This window comes from Triticum aestivum, chromosome 1B, assembly GCF_018294505.1.
Source record: "Triticum aestivum cultivar Chinese Spring chromosome 1B, IWGSC CS RefSeq v2.1, whole genome shotgun sequence".
In the NCBI taxonomy this organism is placed as follows: Eukaryota; Viridiplantae; Streptophyta; class Magnoliopsida; order Poales; family Poaceae; genus Triticum; species Triticum aestivum.
Window position 1 is genome coordinate 195,939,291 of NC_057795.1, and position 9,650 is coordinate 195,948,940.

Here is a 9,650-nt window from a genome sequence, read left to right on the forward strand (position 1 = left end):
TCTGCCTCGCCCTGAGGGAGCACAGTCGGGGTAGGATGAGCGGCGCTGCAGGTCGGACTAGCACCGAGGGGTCCCCCAGGCGTTCCATGGAGCGCGCGGGCGTAGAGGGGGCAAGCATGCATCCCCGCCACAACTTGTGATATAGGCAGGGTGCAGAACGGTTCCGTGCCCCTGCATGCGGCGTCTAGCAGCTCGGCGACCCGTTCTAGCAGGGCATCATGGCCGCCTTCCGCTAACCTGCACCGCAGTTTCTCCCGTGCCACGATGAGTGCAGCTCACATGTTCGCCTACTCCCGGCGAGTGTGTGGGGCTGTCGCCGCAGCAAAGCTTGAAGATCACGCGGCGGCGCGGTTGCGACGTGGCATGAGGGAGGGCTGCGGTGGCCCGCCACGCCCACGACCAACGGCACCAGGGCGGCGCGCGGGCCACGAGCAGCGCAGAGTGGAGATCCTCTTTGTCGGTCGTCGCTGCTTGGGCGGGCCGAACAACCCAGTGCTCAGTGTGAGCACTCGGATTGTCGGCCATGGGACTGTCGGGTGGTGGCGGGTCGATCAGCGGAAGAGAGGCTCCAACGCACCCCTACCTGGTGCGCTAAATGTCGGATTTAGGGTTCCGCAAACCTTGAGAGGTTCGAACTTTGGGGTGCGTGCAGAGGTCTGAACCTCCCCAGTCTGCCTACTCGCCAATCTCACATCCTAGCTCGGTGAACTTGAAGGAAAGGGGACACAACGGTTTACCCAGGTTCGGGCCACCTTGCGGTGTAAAACCCTACTCTTGCTTTGTGGTGGATTAGCCTCGAGGGGCCGAGTATGAACTAGTACAGTGGAGAACAACCTCAGGAGGAGTGTTCTTGTGCTCAAGTGAGCTGGTGAGGGTGGAATGGATTCGATCTCTCCTCCCCTCCACCATGGTGGTGGCTAGGTCCTATTTATAGTGGCCTTGGTCCTCTTCCCAAATGAAGGCGGGAAGGGATCCCACAACGGCCAAATTTGAAGGGAGACAACTAGTACATCTTATCCTGATGAAAGTAGTCTTCGCCTGCAAAAGCCTCTGGTCATGACATCGTGGTTGGCACGGTGATGACCGTCGCCCTGCTGTCCTGGTGGTCTTGGTCTTGTTGCACGGGAATGGAAACCTTTAGCTGATTCCTTGGGACTGCGCGCCTGCGCTTGCCTCCTTAGCACCAAAGAGGAAATCGGTACACTGCGCCTGCTAGCGCCCGCCTGGCCTTGGTCGTTATGGCTCATGTCATCCAAACCTCGCAAGGTGGGCCTTGAATGGAAATCTCCGCTCCTCGGGAGCCATCCTGAGGAGGCTTCTCCCTTTGGAGGTCTTGGTGTCGTACGCCTCGCGAGGGTCTTGAGTTGTTGATGTCGAAGCTGGGCCGTACCAGGTCGTTGATAGAGCCACGATGTGGGCTGCAGGCAGGCAAGTCTGGGTACCCCCATTCCCAGAACACCAACAACAGGTGATAGATATACAAATTCTCTATGTTGTCCTAATTTTTAAGAATTTTTGGAGTTAAAGAAGTATGTTTGGAGTACAGATTACTTCAGACTGTTCTGTTTTTGACAGATTCTATTTTCAATGCATAGTTTGCTTGTATCCTAGTTTTTATGGCTTATATTTCTCAATATAAATTGTGGAAATGATATGATACAGTAGGCATTGGGTGGAAAGAATTTTGAATCTTATCTTTGACAGTACCAAAGTGAAATGGTTTGCTCTTTATCATACTAACCTATCTCACGAAGTTCCATTAAGTTTTGTGTGATTGAAGTTTTCAAGTTTTGGGTGAGATGTCGATTTGAGGAGAATAAGGAGTGACAAGACCCTAAGCTTGGGGATGCCCAAGGCACCCCAAGGTAATATTCAAGGAAGATCCAAGCAACTATGCTTGGGGATGCCCCGGAAGGCATCCCTCTTTCGTCTCCAACATTATCGGTAACCTTACTTTGAGCTATATTTTCATTTGTCACATGATATGTGTTTTATTGGAGCGTTAATTTATTTTGTTAGGATATGCTTTATGTTATTTACTATAATGTTTTGCATATTTTATTTGAATAAATGTGGCAATGATAGCCTTTGCGATGCTTATTTTGCAAGTCTACATGTTGCTGTTTCAAAACAGAAAGTTTATCGCTGTTGTGAAAATTCTAGAGCAAAGTCAGAATGTGATAAAATGATGAAACATTTTGCATAGTAAGCTATAATAAATTTTCTACAGTGTGGTAATTTTTCAGAATTTTTTGAGTTATGGAAGTATGATTAATCTTGCATTCTTTACAGACTATACTATTTTGGCAGATTGCTGTTATGGTTGCATTGTTTGCATATGTTTGCTAGTTTAATGATTCTATTTGAGGATAGGAGTATTAAATATGCAGGGGCATTTAGTATGAAATGTCAAATAATAATTTTATTGATTTTCTATAGTATAGAATGGTAAGGTTTTGCATTGATTTATACTAACTTATCTCACGAGTTCTTGTTGAGTTTTGTGTGGATGAAGTTTTTGGGATTTAGGGAAACCGTGATATGAGAGGAATTAAGGAGACACAAAAGCTCAAGCTTGGGGATGCCTATGGCATCCCAAGTCAACATTCCAAGGATTCTGAAGCATCTAAGCTTGGGGATGCCCCGGTAGGCATCCCACCTTTCTTCTTCAACAATTATCAGTTAGTATCAGTTGAGCCTAACTTCTTGCTTCTTCACATGAGTTGTGCTATTCTTGGAATGCCATTTTATTTTGTTTTGCTTGCTGTTTTAATAAAATACTTAGATCTGAAATTTTTAAATAAGAGAGAGTCCTCAAATAGCTACCCATTTACTTAAATACTCGTTTGATCTTCACTTATATCTTTTTGGAGTAGTTTGTCATTCACTGTCATGCTTCACTTAGATTATTTTGAGAGATGAAAACTTTTATGGTCATGTTCTTCACTTAAATTTATTTGAGCTTGTCAAAAGCAATGGCAACATATGAAACTACTCCATAAGTGATAGATATCCAAGGAGGATATAATAAAAACTTTCATGAAGATCATTGGACAAAATAAACTTGGTTCATTTTAATGGTTTTGTGATATGATGATATGATATGTGAGTCATGTTAATGAGTAATTATGCTTTAGTAAGAATATTAGTGTTAAGGTTTGTGATTCCCTATGCGAGCACGAAAGTCAATACTTATGCAATAAAAACTACATCCTACTTGTGGTGCATTATTCGGTGTTAGTTATGCCTAATGCTCGCTTATGAGATTTTTCATTTCTTGGTTGGAGACTTCTCAACGTTTTGCTAGCCTTAATTTGCACTAAGTATGATCACTACTTGTGCATCCAAAACCCTTTAAACCAGTTTTGCCATATGAATCCACTATACCTACCTATATGTGGTATTTCCGAGCCGTTCTAAGCAAATTTGTATGTGCCATCTCTAATTTTCAACATAAATTTCTCTTTTGTGTGCTTGTACCGCTCGCGAGGCGGTGAGGGGTGGCCGATATTTTCCATGCTAGATGTGTTATTATCACGATGAGTGTTTATTCACTTGTCATTGCACGAGAGTACGGCAAAGGTATTAGGGATGCCCAGTCCTGAAATGAAAAATAAATTTACTATATGTTGTCAAATAATAAATTCCTTGGAAAGTGTTGGTATGGAGGGCACCCGTGGATATGGTTAGCCATGGAAAGTGAAAGTATGGTAGAAAAAGGAATAAACTTTATTTTATGTTTGGGAACCGCCTATGATATATCTAGCATGGAAAGTGTTGGGAACTCTAAGTCATTTTCGTTAACGGGAAAAGTATGCCTCCCCAAAATGTTTTGTATCTCTCAAGTTTTGCTTTGAGCTCTAGCACCTCTACAAATCCCTAATTCCCTCCGTGAAGGCCCTTTCTTTTACTGTATGCAATTTTTATTTTTTTACTTGAGTCTCCGTCTTCTCTTATAAAGCACCAACTAAGGGGCACTATGATCGTACTTGAGCATTGGGTATAGCTAGTATTCGAGTGTGTTTCATGAATGGATCATTGATTGAGCATAATGGGCTAGGGATAACTTGCTTTAGCGTTGATATTTTGAAAGACATGGTTGCTTGTTGATATGCTTGAGTATTGAAGTCTTCATGTCAAAACTAGACTATTGCTTTGAACCATATAAAAGTCCAAATGTCCATGCTACAAAAAAAAGAATATGTGATGAACATGTTAGGCAGCATTCCACATCAATAATTCTGTTTTATCATTTACCAACTCGAGGATGAACAGGAATTACGCTTGAGGTGCCCAGTACTAGTTGATGTTTTTTGCTTGTTTTTTACATCGCAGAAAATCAATATCAAATGGAGTCCAAATGCAGCGAAACTTTTTGGAGATTTTTTTTGTACCAGAAGACATCCAGTGGGCCAGAGAAGCACTTGGGGGGGGGGGTTCCCCGAGGGGCACAACCCACCAGGGTGCGCCCGAGGGCCCAGACGCGCCCAAGTGGGTTGTGCCCACCTCGGTGGCCTCCCGCACCGCCCCTTTGCACTATGCCCAAATATTCTAAAAACCCTAGGGGAGTCGACGAAATTTTGTTCCACCAGCCGCTAGTTCTAGAACCACGAGAACCAGTCTAGAGCCCTCTCAGGCACTTTATCGGAGGGGGAAATCATCACCGGTGGCCATCTTCATCATCCCGGCGGCCACCATGATGAGGAGGGAGTAGTCCACCCTCGGGGCTGACGGTTTGTACCAGTATCTATGTGTTTAATCTCTCTCTCCCTCTCTCTCTCTCTTGTGTTCTTGAGATGTCACGATCTTGATGTATCACAGGATTTGTTAATATAGTCGGATCATATGGTGTTTTACCCTCTCTATCTTGTGATGAATTGAGTTTTCCCTTTGAGATTTTGTTTTACTGGATTGAATACTTTTATGGATTTGAGAACACTTGATGTATGTCTTGCTATGAATACCCATGGTGACAATGGGGTATCGTATTGATTCACTTGATATATGTTTTGGCACTCAACTCACGGATTCCTCAGGTGACATTGGGGTAATCTATGCATAGGGGTTGATGCATGTTCTTGTCTTTGTTTCTCTGGTAGAAATCTTGGGGCACTCCTTGAGGTTCTTTGTGTTGGATTGAGTATTATGAATCTGAATTTTCTTTGGTGTTATTTTTGTACAAACTCTTGGATAGATCAATCGGAAAGAACAGCTTTGAGGTGGTTTCGTACCCTACAAACATTTTCTTCTTATGGTCTCCACTAGGTAGGAACTTTGGAGTGATTCTTCATCGCATGTTGAGGTATGGCTATGTGATCCAATTATATTGGCACTGTTGAGAGATTGCACTAGCAAAAGTACGGACCCTAGGCCTTGTTTTCAAGCATTGCAATACCGTTTGTGCTCAGTTTTATCAATTGCTACCTTGCTGTTTTTATTTATTCCGATTATATAAGTATATTGCTACCATCCATATTACGCTTTTATTACCATCTCTTTGCCAAACTAGTGCACCTATACAAAATACCATTGAATTTGGTGTGTTGGGGACACAAGAGATTTCTTGTATTTGGTTGCAGGGTTGTTTGAGAGAGACCATCTTCATCTTACGCCTCCCATAGATTGATAAACCTTAGGTCATCCACTTGAGGGAAAATTGCTACTGTCCTACAAAACTCTGTGCTTGGAGGCCCAACCCGAGTCTACAAGAATAAAGTTGCATAGCAGACATCACTCAACAGTAAAAGTAAATAACATGGAAGTAAATAGAAAGGCCCTTCACAGAGGGAAGAAGACATTTGTAGCGGTACTGGAGCTCAAAGCTTAAAGCAGAGATGAATAAAATTTTGAGTGGTGTGCTTTTCCTGTCAATGTCACGAAAAAGGATTTCAACATCTTTCATGCTAAACACATTATTGGTGGCTCCCACGCAAAAAATGAAAATATGTACTCTGCCTCAACTATACAAACACAAGCCATGACTAGCCGAACCCACGGGTTCCATCCAAACAATCAACTTTCCAAGGGGGGTTGTTTTATTTTACTTTTCTTTGTTTTTGTTTAATAGGACCGGGCATCCCAGTTACCAGGCTCTCTCGTACAAGGACAAGTGAATAAACACTCATCCTGAGAATAACCCACTTAGCATGGACGATATTGACCGCCTCGTCGTTCCATCAACGATACAGACACACAAAATAGATGTTTATTTGAATGATTAGAGGTGGCACATGCAAATTTACTTGAAACGACGGGGTAATATAGTATATAGGTAGATATAGTGCACTCTTTTGGAACAACTTTGGGATTTGAGGATTTGGATGCACAAGCAGTATTCTCGCTTTTTACAGGCGAAGGCTAGTAAATAGATTAAGAAGCAACCAACTAAAGAGTGACAACGGTAATAATCATGCATTGCTAATATTTAACATTAACCATGAGCATGAGTAGGATACAAACACTCTGTACATAAATATATTAAAGGCTGCATTGATTTTAAATCAACTACATGTGTGAACATGTGCCAAGTCAAGCCACTTGAATTCTTCAATAGAGGGTACCATCCTAACATACTACATCATAATCAATTTAATGCATGTTAACACTCAAGAAAAATCATTATCCACTCCTAGCTACTTAAGCATGGCATGACCAAGTATAATCTCTAATTGTCATCACAAACTTGTTTACTCATAATATGCTGAATCAAGGATACTGAGTTAAACATATTTACAAAAAATTAAATAAGACGAGTTCATACTAGCCTTTCTTTTCCGCGGTCACTTCATCAAATTATCATCATTATTGCCTTCCATTTGCAAGACCGAATGATGTGGAAATAATAATAGTGCAAGCGTGTCGAGGACTAAGCTGAAATCTGTAAACAATTTATTAAAAGGAGAAGACAAGGAAATATTGGCTCTCCATTAGATTGACAACAAAGCATATGAGAGCCACTCAACAATTCTAATATACTATCCTCCATATGACGACTCAAAGAAAAGAAAAGAACTTTAGAGAAGCACACTGAAATAGTTTTGGAGTTTCTAGTTTTTCTGAAGAAAGCGAACTAAAGTGGAAAAATGAAAAGCGAGAAAAACAGTTTACACCGAAGAACTCCGAACAAACAAAAGAAGAAACGAGAAATCTTTTTGGGTTTTCTTTTTACTAGTATGAACTAACTAAACAAGAAAGAAAACCCAAAAAGAAGCAAAACATGGATATACAATGAAAACCATGAACACCGACATCTAAAATGAATATCTGATACATGAATGTAATGTCAGTGAGAATACGTACTCCCGTAAGCTTTGGCTTTTGTCCTAAGTTGGTAATCAACACTGCTAATTAGGATAGTAGTATAATGATAGCTCAGGGTGGTGTTCTACATTGGTTCCTCAACAAGACGGGCAACCTCAACTGCTGTGTTATACTGTTGGACCTCATCCTTATAGATAAAATGCCTTTGTTTATTCTAAAAGTCAAAGAGAGCAGACTCGGGCAAAATAACAGAGATCATGGTATTTATTAAATATCAGGTTATAATCATATTTGTGAGTCTCATACCTAATAAATTGGTTTCATTGCATTGCTTGAAAAATCCAAGTACTTATCACGTAGTATGGGATCATTGGGTCTAGGAGTGACCCCAAGTTTCGCAGCCATGTGAGAGGCATAAATTCCTCCATATAAATCACCATCCTCCGTGTTCCGGCTTATTAGTCGTGCAATAATTTCCCCAAGGTTATAACATTTACTTCCATGTAAAGCAGCATGAAGAATGCTCAAATTAGGAGCACGGAGTGCACCGCAGTCATGTTTGCAAACAACACACCTCCCACCAAAAATTGCAAAGTAGCGAATAGCGGGAAAAAGGATAGTTTTAATTCTAGCTTGTGTTACTCCCCTATCTTCTCCATTGCAAAGACCACTAAGAAATGCCTCATAATCAGATTTCCGTGGTTCTGCAAGCAAAAACCAATACGAAATTTTGCATGCATCACAAAATTCTTCTAGAGACATACTATAGGAACTCTCGGTAAGGTCAAATAAAACTCTAGATTTGGAAGAGTGATACTTAAATGACACTTCAATTTTTTAGTGAATGTATTGATGAGATGGTAATGTTGGGTACACTTATCTGCGAGGAAGGCGGTCAGCTCAGCTTTCTTGATATATTGATCACATTATTTTTTGATGCACTTGGACCTATCATGAAAGTGTCGCACAACCACTAGCATGAATTTACCTCGGCACCTCGCACTAAACTTGCCCGTGGCTCATGATATGCATGTTGTGATGAGCCTTGGCTCGAGGAACTCTCCGATAACCTCCTCCTCGAAGAACTCCTCCTAAAGAAGTTCATTTCCTGAGAAAAAATTCTGAAATTTTTGGTCTACAAAAAGATGTTAACAAAACTTAACAAGGTTGATAGTAACTACTCGTATAAGTGTCTAGAGGCTATGATAACCCACAAGTATAGGGGATCGAGACAGTCTTCGCAGGTAGTATTTCACCCAATTTATTAATTCGACACAAGGGGAGCCAAAGTATATTTATAAGCCTTAGTTGTTGAGTCGACAATTCAACCACACCTGGAAAATTAAATATCTGCAGCAAAGTACTTAGTAGCATAGTAGTTTGATAGTTTTGATACTAACATTAGTAGCAACAATAGTAACACTGACATGAATAGTAGTAGTTTCGTAGTGATTGTAACAGCAGCAGCACATTAATAACTTAGTAAAGATCAATATGAGAAAAGCGTAGGCATTGGATCAACAATGAATATTTGTATTGGATGAATTTCATCATGTAATAGTACTAAGGATGGCAATTTTACCCATGGACATGGATATCCATGGATATCTAACCCGAATGGATAGGGTTTGGATATGCTTTTGTGTCCATGGGCGGCATCCAAACCCGACCCTATTGCTCGTGGGTAGGGCATGGATATAATCTTGTACCCGTGGGTATACCCAAACCCGACCCGATAGTATGATTTAATGGGAAAAAAATCTTCTATCCCTACCCCCATAGTCACATGTCCCATTGCAATTTTACACTTTGTTATCGAAAACATGCAAAATAAATTACACAATCCCCACCTTAACTTTTAGTAATTGACATTCAATCCCCTCTGTGACATACTCCAACGCCCCTTCCTTTATGTTTATATCCTTGTTAAATAACTCATCATTCTCATATGTTAGAAAAAAAAAATAAAGGATCTTAGGTTGTTATTGGACGGTGATTTACCATAAGTTCATGTTTACCATAAGTGAAGCCTAGCGTGCCACAAGGTGAAGAATGGAAGAGCTTATGTTAACATTGCGTTATGTCTTATTTATATGTCTCGGGAGGACCCAATGGATATCCAGCGGGTATGGATATCCATTGGGTTTGTACATGGACAAAAAAATTCACCCGCGGATTTTTTTCATGGGCGGGCAAAGACTGTCTTCATGGATAGATATGGATTTGATATTGTTCAACCCGACCCATTGCCATCCTTAAACAGTACAACCTAGAGCAATACACAATAGCTCTAATTCATCAACGTAATGTAGGCATGTATTCCACATATAGTCATATGTGCTTATAATAAGAACTTGATGTCATCTTTTGTCCTACTCTGCCGCGGCAAT